Here is a 14,813-nt window from a genome sequence, read left to right as displayed (position 1 = left end):
AAGAGTCTATTTGACTGGCTTGTATCCTTTCAGTATGTTGAGGCTGTGTTCAGCCAGCTCGCGTGGGATGCCCGGCATGTCTGAAGCAGGCCAGGCGAAAATGTCCCAATTCTCGCGTAGGAATTCACATAGTGCGGCGTCCATTGTGGGGCTCAATTGTGTCCCGATGGAGGCTATCTTCGTGGGGTCCGTTGGATGGACCTGGAATTTAACTATCTCGTCCGCGGGTTTAAATGATGTGGACTTGGGTCATTTGTCGACTATCACGTCGTCCCTGTCCACTGTGGCGCGCAACGTTGTTAGTTCTTCGGCCGCTAGGGCTTCAGATAATGCCTCCAGGGCGAGTGCTGCAGTTTTATTTTTGGGGCGGAGTGCGACATCCGGGTCACTGGCTAGAGTGATGATTCCATTGGGTTCGGGCATTTTAAGCTTCATGTATCCGTAATGGGGTATAGCTTGGAAGCTTGTGAATGCGTCCCGCCCTAAAAGGGCGTGGTATCCGCTGCTGAAAGGAGCCACTTGGAATGTGATTTCTTCGGACCTGTAATTTTCCGGGGTGTTGAATACCACATTGAGTGTGATTTTCCCGCACACCGTGCCTCCCGACTAGGGATGATTCCCCTGAAGGTTGTGCCGCTCTGCTCAACGCGACTTTTGTCCATTTCCATCTTGCTGAGTGTTTCTTCATAGATTAAGTTTAGTCCACTTCCGCCGTCCATGAGTACTTTAGTGAGCCGAAAGCCGTCCACGATTAGGCTAAGGACCAATGCGGCAGGTGCCCGGACTGTCTGGAATTGGGGTTCGTCACTGGCACTAAAAGTTATAGCAGTGTCGTTCCACGGGTTTATTTTTGCCACATGGCAAATTTCAGCGAGATTTCGATGGGCTCGCTTGCGCCTATTATTTGAGGCGAAAGTCTCAAAGATTGTCAGTACCGTATTGTTTTCTTTGGCAGGATGTTGTTCCACTTTATGGCTTGTAAGAAGATCCTCGCCACTTTTTGCTACCTGCCAGAGTATCCAACGTGCTCTAAGCCTATGTGTTGGTGTAGTGTCTGGCGAGCTGTGGAGTTTACATGGCCCATTGAGCCATTATTCCAATACGGTTCCACGCCCTGGGGTGGGCTTTGGTTTCTTGGGGATTGGATCGGCTGACTTATGAGAGTTCGCCCGTTTAGCTCGGACAAAGGTTTTAGTGAGAGCCGGACTATCCCAAAATTTTGTTTGGGTTTTCCAGGCGCTTTCCATCGCACGGTACTTCTGTACTATGGTTACCAAGTCAGCAAAGTGTACTATGTCACAGCGACTTATAACATTAAGGATCCCTTTGTTCGTGCAGTTTTTGTAAAAAAAGTGAGATTGCGTCTTCCTCACGACAGTCCTTGACCTTGTTTAGCACAAGGAGGAACCTGGCCCAGTAGCAATGTACTGTTTCTTGGGGCTCTTGTCTGATATGGGAGAGACGGTTTAAGTCTGGGTGGGTGGGTGTAGCTGAATCTGGATTCTGATCCGATCTAACGCCCTAGGGCAGGGGAGTTTGCGGGCTTGACAGCTCGGGATCCGGAGTGTTGCCCGATTTTTCCGGCACGATACCCGATTCTAAGTCCGGGATCTGGGTCGTGTCCTCCCGTGAGTGGGTATCCGGCTCAAGGAGCTCGGTAGTCTAGACATAATTCGTCCTCAAAATAGAGGGATAATCCATATGTGGCTCCTCCACTACCGCTATCTCGTGGGTAACCGGTGGGGATTTGATATCCCTTTGGTCGGGTTTAAGCCCGATCCGGTCATAGTCTGTGGTGACTCCCAAGAGATCATTAAGGGAGCAGAGCTCCCTTGGATCCATCTGTTTGGCAAGTTCCAAATTGATGTGGAGGCTATTCGTGATGACCCAAGAGGTCATCATCGGCGCGACAGCCGATCGGGTGGCCATGACGAAGCCGCCTAGTCGGAGAGTTTAGCCTAAAGCCAGCGCTCCCCCAGAGGTGATGTTGTCCTTAACAATGAGACGGGCCATCGAGCCTTGCAGCGACGACATAGAGGAACTCTCAATGAAAGCACCAATGTCGGTGTCAAAACCGGTGGATCTCGGGTAGGGGGTCCCGATCTGTGCGTCTAAGGCTGTTGGTAACAGGAGGCAAGGGACACGATGTTTTTACCCAGGTTCGGGCCCTCTCGATGGAGGTAAAACCCTACTTCCTGCTTGATTGATATTGACGATACGGGTGTTACAAGAGTTGATCTACCACGAGATCGTAGAGGCTAAACCCTAGAAGCTAGCCTATGATGATTATGATTGTGTCTCTAAGGACTAAACCCTCTGGTTTATATAGACACCGGAGAGGGCTAGGGTTTACATGGAGTCGGTTACAAAGAAGGAAATATAATATCCAGACCGCCAAGCTTTTCTTCCACGCAAAGGAGAGTCCCATCCGGACACGGGACGAAGTCTTGAGTCTTGTATCTTCACGGTCCAACAGTCTGGCCAAAGTATATAGTCCGGCTGTCTGGATACCCCCTAATCCAGGACTCCCTCAGCCACTATCCGACTTGTTCTATCTATTGCGGTTTCCAAGGGTTGGAGCGTAAGCAGCCAAATGTTCAGAACACGTTTCTTCATGGTGTTCTGGAAGAAGAGGTTTTTATGCGGCAACCACCAGGTTATGAGAACAAAAGCACACCTAATTTTGTTTGCAAGTTAGATAAAGCTTTATATGGTTTGAAACAGTCCCCAAGAGCCTGGTACTCAAGGCTGAGAAGTTAGTTACAACAACTTGGGTCAGCACCATCTAAGGCAGATACCTCATTGTTTTTCTATCAAAAATGAAATGTCATTATCTATGTTCTAGTATATTTTGATGATATTATTGTTGCTAGTTCGTGTTCAGATGCTACCACTTGTTTGCTCAAGGATTTAAAGATGGAGTTTGCTCTTAAGGATCTGGGAGATCTTCATTATTTCCTTGGCATAGAGGTCAAACAGGTAAAAGATGGTATACTTCTTTCACAGGAGAAATATGCTCATGACATACTCAGGAGAGTAGGGTTGGAAAACTACAAACCTGTAAGTACACCAATCTCTGAAGGAAATATGCCCTAGAGGCAATAATAAAGTTATGATTTCTTTCCTTATTTCATGATAAATGTTTATTATTCATGCTAGAATTGTATTAACCGGAAACATGATACATGTGTGAATACATAGACAAACATATAGTCACTAGTATGGCTCTACTTGACTAGCTCATTAATCGAATATGGTTATGTTTCCTAACCATAGACATGTGTTGTCATTTGATTAATGGGATCACATCATTAGGAGAATAATGTGATTGACATGACCCATTCCGTTAGCCTAGCACTTGATCGTTTAGTATGTTGCTATTGCTTTCTTCATGACTTATACATGTTCCTGTAACTATGAGATTATGCAACTCCCGTTTACTGGAGGAACACTTTGGGTACTACCAAACGTCACAATGTAACTGGGTGATTATAAAGGAGTACTACAGGTGTCTCCGAAGGTACATGTTGAGTTGGCGTATTTCGAGATTAGGTTTTGTCACTCCGATTGTCGGAGAGGTATCTCTGGGCCCTCTCGGTAATGCACATCACTATAAGCCTTGCAAGCAATGTGACAAATGAGTTGGTTACGGGATGATGCATTACGTAACGAGTAAAGAGACTTGCCGGTAACAAGATTGAACTAGGTATTGGATACCGACGATCAAATCTCGGGCAAGTAACATACCGATGACAAAGGGAACAACGTATGTTGTTATACGGTTTGACCGATAAAGATCTTCGTAGAATATGTAGGAACCAATATGGGCATCCAGGTTCTGCTATTGGTTATTGACCGAGAATAGTTCTAGGTCATGTCTACATAGTTCTCGAACCCGTAGGGTCCACACGCTTAACGTTACGATGACAGTTATATTATGAGTTTATGAGTTTTGATGTACCGAAGGAGTTCGGAGTCCCGGATGAGATCAGGGACATGACGAGGAGTCTCGAAATGGTCGAGACGTAAAGATCGATATATTGGACGACTATATTCGGAGTTCGGAAAGGTTCCGAGTGATTCGGGTATTTTTCGGAGTACCGGAGAGTTACGGGAATTCGCCGGGGAGTATATGGGCCTTATTGGGCTATACGGGAATAGAGGAGAGAGGCCAAAAGGAAAGAGGCCTGCGCCCCCCCCCCCTCTGGTCCGAATTGGACAAGGGGGGCAGCCCCCTTTTCCTTTTCCCTCTCCCCCTCTTTCCACTTCTCCTACTCCAACAAGGAAGGAGGGAGTCCTACTCCCGGTGGGAGTAGGACTCCCCTTGGCGCGCCCCCTCCTAGGCCGGCCGCACCTCCCCCTCCATCCTTTATATACGGGGGCAGGGGGGCACCCCATGACACACAAGTTGATCTACGGATCGTTCCTTAGCCGTGTGCCGTGCCCCCTCCACCATATTCCACCTCGGTCATATCGTCGCGGAGTTTAGGCGAAGCCCTGCGCCGGTAGAGCATCATCATCATCACCACGCCGTCGTGCTGACGGAACTCATCCCCGAAACTTTGCTGGATCGGAGCCCGGGGATCATCATCGAGCTGAACGTGTGCTGAACTCGGAGGTGCCGTACGTTCGGTACTTGGATCGGTCGGATCGTGAAGACGTACGACTACATCAACCGCGTTGTCATAACGCTTCCGCTTACGGTCTACGAGGGTACGTGGACAACACTCTCCCCTCTCGTTGCTATGCCATCACCATGATCTTGCGTGTGCGTAGGATTTTTTTTTGAAATTACTACGTTCCCCAACAATCTCAACTTCAGAGAAACTCACAATTGATAGTGGAGAAGCACTTGGACCTGAGGATGCAACAAACTATAGAAGTGTTGTGGGTGCATTACAATATTTGACTCTTACACGTCCTGATATTTCTTATTCCATAAACAAAGTGTGTCAATATTTGCATGCACCTACTACTACTCATTGGACTACAGTTAAGAGAATTGTGAGGTATCTAAAGTTCTTAGAAGGACTTGGACTTAGAATTGTCAAGTCTTCATCTATGCTTGTGACTGCTTACTCAGATGCAGATTGGGCCGGGTGTGCTGATGGTAGAAGATCTACAGGTGGATTTGCTGTTTTTATAGGAACAATTTTTTTATCATGGAGTGCAAGGAAACAACCTACAGTCTCAAGGTCAAGTACTGAAGCTGAATATAAGGCTCTAGCAAATGCCACTGTTGAAGTCATGTGGATTCAAACTTTGCTTTATGAGCTCGGTGTTAAGACTCCACAAGCTGCGAGATTATGGTGTGATAATATTGGTGCAACCTATCTTTCAGCTAATCCTGTTTTTCATGCACGCACAAAACATATTGAAGTTGATTTCCACTTTGCCAGAGAAAGGGTAGCTCGCAAACTGCTAGGCATCAAGTTTATACCCACTGGTGCTCAATTGGTTGATGGCTTTACAAAGCCTCTCACTATGAGAAGGCTGGATGAGTTCAAGTTCAATCTCAACCTTGGAGTTGCGTAGGTTTAGATTGAGGGGGAGTGTTGGAATAATTGTTTAGAGATAGAACTCTTATTTAAACTTATATTCCTTCTCTGTCTCTTCTTTTGTTCCAACTCTTTCTACCGACCTTCTGTAATCCATCCATCGATTGTTCTCATCTTCTAAGCCACGGCATTGCCCATATAAATATAAGTGCAGCCCGAGAAAAGGGTTTAACGCTTCCCAAATATCTTACAGCCCTTGGCCACTCTGCCCGGCGGGCTACGGAAGAAGCTGACGATGGACTCGTAGAACCACAGCGACCATTGGCCGTGTTGTGAAATTAGGCAAGTTCATGATTAATTCCAGTAAATAATTCATGACTAGAAGAGATACTAGCATAATAGCAGTGAACACGAAACAATAGTTGTAGAGACAGACATGAACAGATGATATTGGACGTACTGTTCGTTAGCTATTGTGGGTGCGACGGTGTTGATGACGATGTTGGTGACGATCTGCTGCTGATGGCGATGAATACGACGATGAGTAGCACCGCCCGATTTAGACGGAAGATGACCCGTGATGACGAATTTGAGCAATCGCACAGAGCGCTTCCCAAAAACCTAATTCGTCCTCTCCGTGTGCAGGACCACAAAAATGAACGGTTCCGGAGACCTGCTCTCCCACACGCCGATGCACGCCGTCGTTTGGGATGGAGTAGACTATGACGGGGGCGCAAGTTGTGAGATGAGGCAAAACCCTAGGTGTTTTGGTGTGTCTTTAGCCACAACCGGTAGCTGTATATATATACTAGGACCAGAGGCGGTATTGTGTCGCGATCACAATCCCAAACCGACTCGGTTTCTAATTCGTATACTTACTGGACAAGAAATCAAAAACTTGTCTGCGAAGACATAAAAATAAAATGGCAAAAGGAAGTTGCGCCCCTGCAAGGAGACGGACCGTATTTCGGTGGACCATTCACGCGCATGTTGCACGTACGCGCCGCCTCGCCTCGCCTCGCCACGCCACGGCCCAGCCCGGCCCGGCCCGGCCCGGCCAGGCGAGGCAAGGCGAGCGAGCGCGTGCGTGTGGTCTTCCCTTTCTCTTCTCACACACCACTTAGAGTGGTGGAGAGAACCCACTATATAAAGAGGTCCAACTCTTCTTCAACTTTCGGGGTGGGACTAAACTTTAGCACCACCACTTGCCATTTACACATAGGCTTTGAGATTTCAGAAATTGCTATGGGCCTAGCCCATTAATTCTAACAATCCCCCACCAGATCTCAAATACCCATATAGAGATTTGCCTTCTCTCACCACTTATTTAATATACCAGTGTTTCAGCAGAGACTGTTAAGTTGAACTTCTGCCTAGAACTTTAAGCTACATCCATTCACAACTTGACAATGGGCTATGCCTTGAATTGCTAGTTTTGTGTGAATAGGTTTCTCTCAAAGCCTTAACCAGTACCTGACCACCAGTAGGCTACCCCGCGGTTTGGAGCTTATACGTCATACTCCCTGGTCTCTTCGTGAGCTTACTAGAGATCACCCAAATCTCATAGACTGTGACGTTTATAGTCAGAACTCATATAGGTGTGTTCTTTCTGTAGGACAACATCTTTGCTAATTATAGCCAATAGAACCACATTAAGGCATGTTGCCAACCTGCCTTACAGCTCTGAGCATTATAGCTCTAAGAGTTTTGCATCTTCACTTAGGGACGGTCATTAGTTATTACTCTCCTCAGTTAACCAATAGCTTGTTCTTCCCAGATCCTAATTCACGGGATCTCCGATCACAAAGGTTGGGTTACTATTATGGTGTAACATCTATGGGTCTCATACCCATCTCCCTCGATGCAATATCTATCACATTTCGTGATAGTCCCTTTGTAAAGGGATCTGCCAGGTTTGTGTCTGTTTGAATATACGTAACAGTTATTACTCCGGAGTTTCTCAACTTCCTGACAGACTTCAAACGTCTCTTCACGTGTCTTGATGACTTTGCATTATCTTTAGAATTGTTCACTTTAGCGATAACCGTTTGGTTGTCACAATTCATAAGAATAGGCGGTACAGGTTTTTCAACCACAGGCAAGTCCATCAAGAGCTCACACAGCCATTCTGCCTCAACAGTAGCTGTGTCCAAAGCAGTTAGTTCTACTTCCATAGTTGACCTCGTCAATATGGTTTGCTTGCAAGACCTCCATGATACTGCACCACCTCCATGAGTAAATACATACCCACTTGTTGCATAGAGTACATCAACATCGGAGATCCAATTTGAATCACTATATCCTTCTAGCATAGCAGGATGCCCTAAATAAGTAATTCCGTAACTCATAGTACCTCTGAGATAGTGCAAGACCTTTCTAGTGCATGCTAATGATCATCACCCGGGTTGGACATGAACCTACTCAGTTTGCTCACAGCAAAATAGATATCTGGTCTTGTAGCGCTAGCTAAGTACATGAGTGAACCGACAATTTGAGAGTATCTTAACTGATCTCTCATTTCTTTCTTGTTCTTTCTGAGTGTCACACTAGGATCATAAGGTGTTGGAGAAGGCTTGCTATCCATAAAGCCGAACCGGCTCAAGACCTTCTCAACATAGTGAGATTGCGTTAGAGTAATCCCACTCTCATTCTTAATAAGTTTGATGTTTAGAATTACATCGGCTTCTCCTAGATCTTTCATGTCAAAACTTTTTGATAGAAAAGACTTGACCTCATTGATCGCATTAATGTTTGTACCAAAAATTAGTATGTCGTCCACATACAAACATAATATGACACTATTGCCCCCACCATGGCGATAGTAAACACACCTATCAGCCTCGTTAATGACAAATCCTGCAGAAGTCAGAGTTCTTTCAAACTTCTCATGCCATTGCTTAGGTGCCTGTTTCAGACCATACAAAGATTTTAACAACTTGCACACCTTTCTCTCTTCACCCTTTACCACAAACCCGTCAGGATGATCCATATAGATTTCCTCTTCCAACTCTCCATTGAGGAAAGTTGTCTTTACATCCATTTGATGAATGATAAGACCATAAGAGGCAGCCAAGGAAAGTAACACTCGAATGGTGGTCATTCTAGCAATGGGTGAATAGGTGTCAAAGTAATCTTCGCCTTCTTTTTGAGTGTAGCCCTTGGCCACTAGTCGTGCCTAGTATCAATAGTACCATCGGGCTTTAGCTTATTTTTGAACACCCACTTACAGCCCACAGGTTTACAACCATATGGTCTATCAGTTAGTTCCCAAGTTCCATTAGAAAGAATTGAGTCCATCTCATTATGAACAGCTTCTTTCCAATCATCTACATCCGGAGATGCATATGCTTCTACAATCGTCTTGGGTGTGTCGTCCACAAGGTATACAATGAAATCATCACCAAAGGATTTTGCAATCCTTTGTCTCTTGTTCCTTATAGGAACTTCATTGTTATCCTTCTCAAGGACTTCCTCATGTGATTGTTTGAAATATTCATCAGTTGTACTAGATTCAGGAATTATCTGAGAAGAAAATCTAGCAATGCTATGCATATCTTTCATAGGAAATATGTTCTAAAAAATGTTGCATCACGAGATTCCATTATAGTATCAATATGCATATCAGGTACTTCAGATTTTACCACTAAAAATCTATAAGCAATGCTCCGTTGAGCATACCCTAGAAAGACACAATCCACTGTCTTTGGTCCAAGTTTGCGTTTCTTAGGAATAGGAATATTGACCTTTGCCAAACATCCCCAAGTGCGCAAATAAGAAAGTGATGGTTTTATCCCAACCCACTCCTCATAAGGGGTTTTCTCCTTATTATTGTTAGGAACTCTACTCAGGACATGACATGAAGTCAATAGAGCCTCCCCCCACCATGCCTTAGATAAATCGCAGTGTCTAACACGACATTCACCAAGTCAGTCAATGTGCAGTTTTTCCTCTCGGCAACTCCATTTGATTGGGGTGAATAGGGAGGCGTCCTCTCATGAATAATACCATGTTCCTCACAAAATTCATCAAAAACTTTGGGAAAATACTCTCCACCACGATCGAACCTAAGACGCTTGATCTTTCTCTCTAGTTGATTTTCAACTTCAGATTTGTAGATTTTACAGTAATCTAATGCTTCATCTTTAGTTTGCAACAAATAAACATAGCAAAATCTAGTCGCATCATCAATCAAAGTCATGAAATATCTCTTTCCACCTTTTGTCAACATACCATTCATCTCACAAAGATCAGAATGTACGAGTTCTAGAGGTGCCAAGTTTCTCTCCTCGGCAGCCTTATGAGGCTTTCGAGGTTGCTTCGATTGCACACAACTATGGCACTTAGAACCTTTGGTAATGGTGAAATTTGGAATTAAACTCATACTGGACAGCCGAGACATTAAACCAAAATTAATATGACATAAATGAGAGTGCCAAATACTTGCATCATCATTAACACTAGCACAAATTTGGTTTATTGACTTATTGCAAAAAACTGAAAGGGAAAAGCGGAACAAGCCTCCGCACTCATAGCCTTTTCCTATAAATTGTCCAAATCTTGACACGATTACTTTATTCGACTCTAAAACTACCTTAAATCCATCTTGACATAGAAGGGAGTCGCTAACTAGATTCTTGTTCATAGTAGGGACATGCTGCACGTTCCTTAGTTGCACGACCTTTCCCGAAGTAAACTTCAGATCCACCGTGCCAATGCCACGAACAGAAGCATGTGACCTATTCCCCATTAGGACGGAAGAATCCCTTGCAACCTGATAAGAAGTAAACAGGGAGACGTCAGCACACACATGAACGTTAGCACCCGAATCAATCCACCACGGAGATGATTGAAATACTGAAAGCACAATAGGTAAATTACCATACCCATCAGTATTGCTAGCGGTCACCATGTTGACAGTCTTGGAGCTCGTTTTCCCTTTGCGGTCTGCATGTTCAGGGCATTCCTCGGAAAAGTGTCCGGGCTTCCCACAGGCGTAGCACTCTAGCTCAGCCTTGTTGAACTTCTTCTTCTTAAAGGTAGTAGTCTTGGTAGGCTTGTTGAAAAAAGGTTTGTTCTTCCCTTTGTTCTTGTTCTGTGGGTACCTCTGCACCATATTGGCGGTAGGCTGAACCTCACCTCCTTTGTCAGTAGTGTATTTTTCCCGAGCTTTTTCTTCAACATCAAGAGATGCAATCAGATTTTCAACTGATATCTCCTGTCTCTTATGTTTCAGAGTTGTGGCGAAATTCCTCCATGAAGGAGGCAACTTTACAATCATGCACCCAGCCACGAATTTGTCGGGTAGAACACACTTAAGGAGTTCAAGTTCTTTCACAATGCACTGTATCTCATGAGCTTGTTCAACCACAGAATGGTTATTCACCATCTTGTAGTCATGAAAACTCTCCATGATGTATAGTTCACTGCCTGCATCTGTTGCACCAAATTTTGCATTCGTGCATCCCACAAAGTCTTTCCGTCATCTATGTGCATGTACACATCACACAGACGGTCAGCAAGAACACTCAGAATGCATCCCACAAACATAGTGTTGGCTTCCTGGAATTTTCTCTGATCTTCGTCAGACATTCCCTCTGGAGCACCAATACTAACGTGGAAAATTTTCAGAGCAGTAAGCCAGAGCGTGGACTTCACCTGGCACCTCTTAAAGTGCACACCGGTAAATTTATCCGGCCTCAGTGCATCAGTGAATCTAGCCATAGTTAACTCGGGAAAATGCCTATAATTAGGTTTTTGGATTATTGGAAAATTAGGCAAGTTCATGATTAATTCCAGTAAATAATTCATGACTAGAAGAGATACTAGCATGCAACAATCTAGCAAACTAGAAGAACAGCAAGACATGCATAACAACAGTGAACACGAAACAATAGCTGTAGAGATAGACATGAACAGATGATGTTGGACGTACTGTTTGTTAGCTATTGTGGGTGCGACGGTGTTGATGACAATGTTGGTGACGATCTGCTGATGACGGCGATGAATACGACGATGAGTAGCACCAACCTATTTAGATGGAAGACGACCCATGATGACGAATTTGAGCAGTCGCGCAGAGCGCTTTCCAAAAACCTAATTCGTCCTCTCCCGGTGCATGATCGCAAAAACGAACGGTTCCGGAGACCTGCTCTCCCACGCGCCGATGCACGCCGGCGTTTGGGATGGAGTAGACTATGACGGCGGCGCAAGTTGCGAGATGAGGCAAAACCCTAGGTGTTTTCGGTGTGTCTTTGGCCGCAGCCGGTAGCTGTATATATATACTAGGACCAGAGGCGGTATTGTGTCGCGATCATAATCCCAAACCGACTCGGTTTCTAATTCGTATACTTATCGGACAATAAATCAAAAACTTGTCCGCCAAGACATAAAAATAAAACAGCAAAAGGAAGCTGCGTCCCTGCAAGGAGACGGACCATTCACGTGCATGTCGCACGTACGCCTCGCGCGAGGCGAGGTGAGCGAGCGCGCGCGTGTGGTCTTCCCTTTCTCTTCTCACACATCACTTAGAGTGATGGAGAGAACCTGTAGTTTCCGATCGATCAAATCAGAGAGAGAGATCGTGGAGAAGGATGAACTCACGAGAGGTTTTGTGCTGCCACAATGCGCAGCCTTTTTTCAGTTCTGTTATTCCTTGTTTTATGCATCATGCAGGACTCCACTAACCACCTCCCGGCCTGGTAGCTGCGATCCACAAGTGTCGCTCCATCCAGCGACTGGATCGATCAGAAGCCACGACCAGGAGGTGAGAGTATCCTACGGAGAGACGCGGCTCTCCTCTACGTACATGTCCAGCATGCCTTATTTCATAACAGAAAGAAAAAACTAAGCTACCGCATGAGATTACTTAGGCTAACATTTCACCCCCTAATCTCACTGCACTACGCCGATCATCCCAAGCCTCTGTCGCATCTCGATGAAACGAACGCGCCCGAGCGCTTTGGTGAGTGCATCGGCGAGCTGGTCCTGAGTTCCAACATGATCTATCTCCACCTGTTTCTTCTCCATGCAATCTCTCACAAAGTGAAACTTGACATCAATGTGTTTACTTCGATCATGATGAACTAGGTTCTTGCTCAGAGCTATGGCTGATTTGTTGTCCACCAGTAATTTGAACTGCACCGGCGAGGTACCTGTGATGTCCTCCAGCAGCCGGCTCAGCCACAGTCCCTGACAAGTGGCAGCTGCTATTGCAACATATTCTGCTTCACACGAAGAGAGAGCGACGATCTTCTGCTTCTGGGAGCTCCAAGTAATCAGATTCTTACCAAGGAAGAAAACATGTCCAGAAGTGCTTTTGCAATCACCGACGTCCCCAGCATGATCGCTATCGCTGAACCCAATCAGTTCAGCAGTTCCGTGTCCTCTCTTGTAGCTGCACCCATAGTGCATTGTGCCTTTGATATACCTCAGTATCTGTTTGACCGCTGCCCAGTGATTAGTGCTTGGATTCTTCATGAATCTACTGACAATACCCACTGAATGTGCGATGTCGGGCCTTGTGTTCACTAGATAGCGCAGGCTCCCAATCACTCTGCGGTACAAGGTAGCATCAAACAGATCACAGTCATCATCTTTTTTCAGTTTCAGACGACACTCCATTGGTGTGTGGCAACTGTTGCAGTTGTTCATCTCTGCAATCTCCAGAATCTTGCCCGCATAGCTCTTCTGACTCAGAGTAATTCCATTGCTACTTTGATCTACCTCAATTCCCAGATAGTAACTTAGCCGCCCGAGATCACTCATTTTGAAGAGTTTCTGCATCTGTTCTTTGAAAGAGATGATATCTGCTGCTGTGGTTCCTGTGATGATCAGATCATCTACATACACTCCAACCAACAAGTGTGATTGTGAGCTACCTCATCAGTACACAGCATGCTCCAGAGCGCTTCGCGTGAAACCAAGGGAGGTGAGAGTTTCATCCAACTTTGCATACCACGCCCGCGGTGCCTGATGCAGCCCATACAGAGCCTTGTGCAGTCAGAGTACCTTTCCTTCCTGGCCTGCAACTTCATACCCCGATGGCTGATCAACATATACCTCCTCAGTGAGATCGCCGTTCAGGAAGGCTGATTTCACGTCCATGTGGTGAACTTCCCAGCCAGAGTGCGCGGCGAGAGCCAGCAGTAGCCGAACTGTCTCCATGCGAGCTACGGGGGCGAAAACCTCCTCAAAATCCACCCCCTGACGCTGGACATATCCCTTTGCGACGAGACGAGCCTTGTGCTTGACTACATTGCCTGCCGGATCACGCTTGACACGATACACCCACTTCAGTCCTATTGCTTTGTGCCCAGCCGGGAGTTGAGCAAGCTTCCATGTGCCATTTTCGACAATGGACTGCATCTCGACATCCATGGCCCCTTTCCATGCCTTGCTAGCCAGCGCTTCGTCCACATCGCTTGGCTCCTCCGCGCTAAACATGCAACGCACGAGCAGGCAGCGCTCAAACTGCTCACGCACTGCCTGATCTTCAGTTTCCTCCAGTACGCTCGTGAAGCTCCGGAAGCGCACTGGCTGTCCTGTTGGCACGTCGTGTCTGGAGTCGTGTGACTGCAGGGTGGCCGAGTAGTCTCCGTCCGCTGCTGCAGGTGTTGCCGGAGTGGACTCTGGCGTCCCTGATGTACTTGAAGCCGGCGTGATCACCCCAGCAGGTGAGGCCGCGGGTGCAGGTGTTGTGGGCGTTGGGGACCGCTGCGGCGTCGAGGCACACGTAGGAGACCCTGTGTCTATCTCGTGCACCCCGCCGGCAGTGGTGTACACGACTGTGAAGGTCGTGGGCGCGGCGCGGTCCTCTGCCGTGCCCGGTGCTCGCCATGTCCAGGGCCTGCTTTCTTCAAAGATCACGTCTCGAGTCACCTGCACCTTCTTCGTTGTTGGGTTGTACACACGATAGGCCTTGGAACCTTCCTCGTATCCAATGAACACCATTGCCGTTGAGCGATTGCTTAGCTTCGTGACGCCGGGGCCGACGTTCTTGACATGAACCGTGCACCCGAACGTGCGCAAGTGTTGCACGCTAGGCTTACGGCCGTGCCACGCTTCATAAGGCGTGACACCCTCCAGACTGCGTGTGGGCGCGCGATTCAGCACATACACGGCGGTTCTCACCGCCTCCGCCCAGAAGTACGCTGGCATGTCCATGCTCTTCAACATGCATCTGGCCATTTCCACGACCGTCTGATTTCTCCGCTCTACCACTCCATTTTGCTGCGGCGAGTACGGAGCAGTTGTGTAGTGCTTGACACCAATTTCTTCACAGTAGGCTTTGAACTCATTGGAGTTGAACTCGCCCCC

At 46.6% G+C, this 14,813-nt stretch overlaps 1 pseudogene; it reads right to left on the bottom strand.

Annotated features, from left to right (window-relative positions):
• The window catches only part of LOC119311215, a 118,570-nt pseudogene that overhangs the window by 100,815 nt on the left and 2,942 nt on the right, over positions 1-14,813 (bottom strand).

The sequence above is a fragment of the Triticum dicoccoides genome, chromosome 5B, assembly GCF_002162155.2.
Source record: "Triticum dicoccoides isolate Atlit2015 ecotype Zavitan chromosome 5B, WEW_v2.0, whole genome shotgun sequence".
Lineage (NCBI taxonomy): Eukaryota > Viridiplantae > Streptophyta > Magnoliopsida > Poales > Poaceae > Triticum > Triticum dicoccoides.
This window is presented reverse-complemented; position numbering and strand designations above follow the sequence as displayed.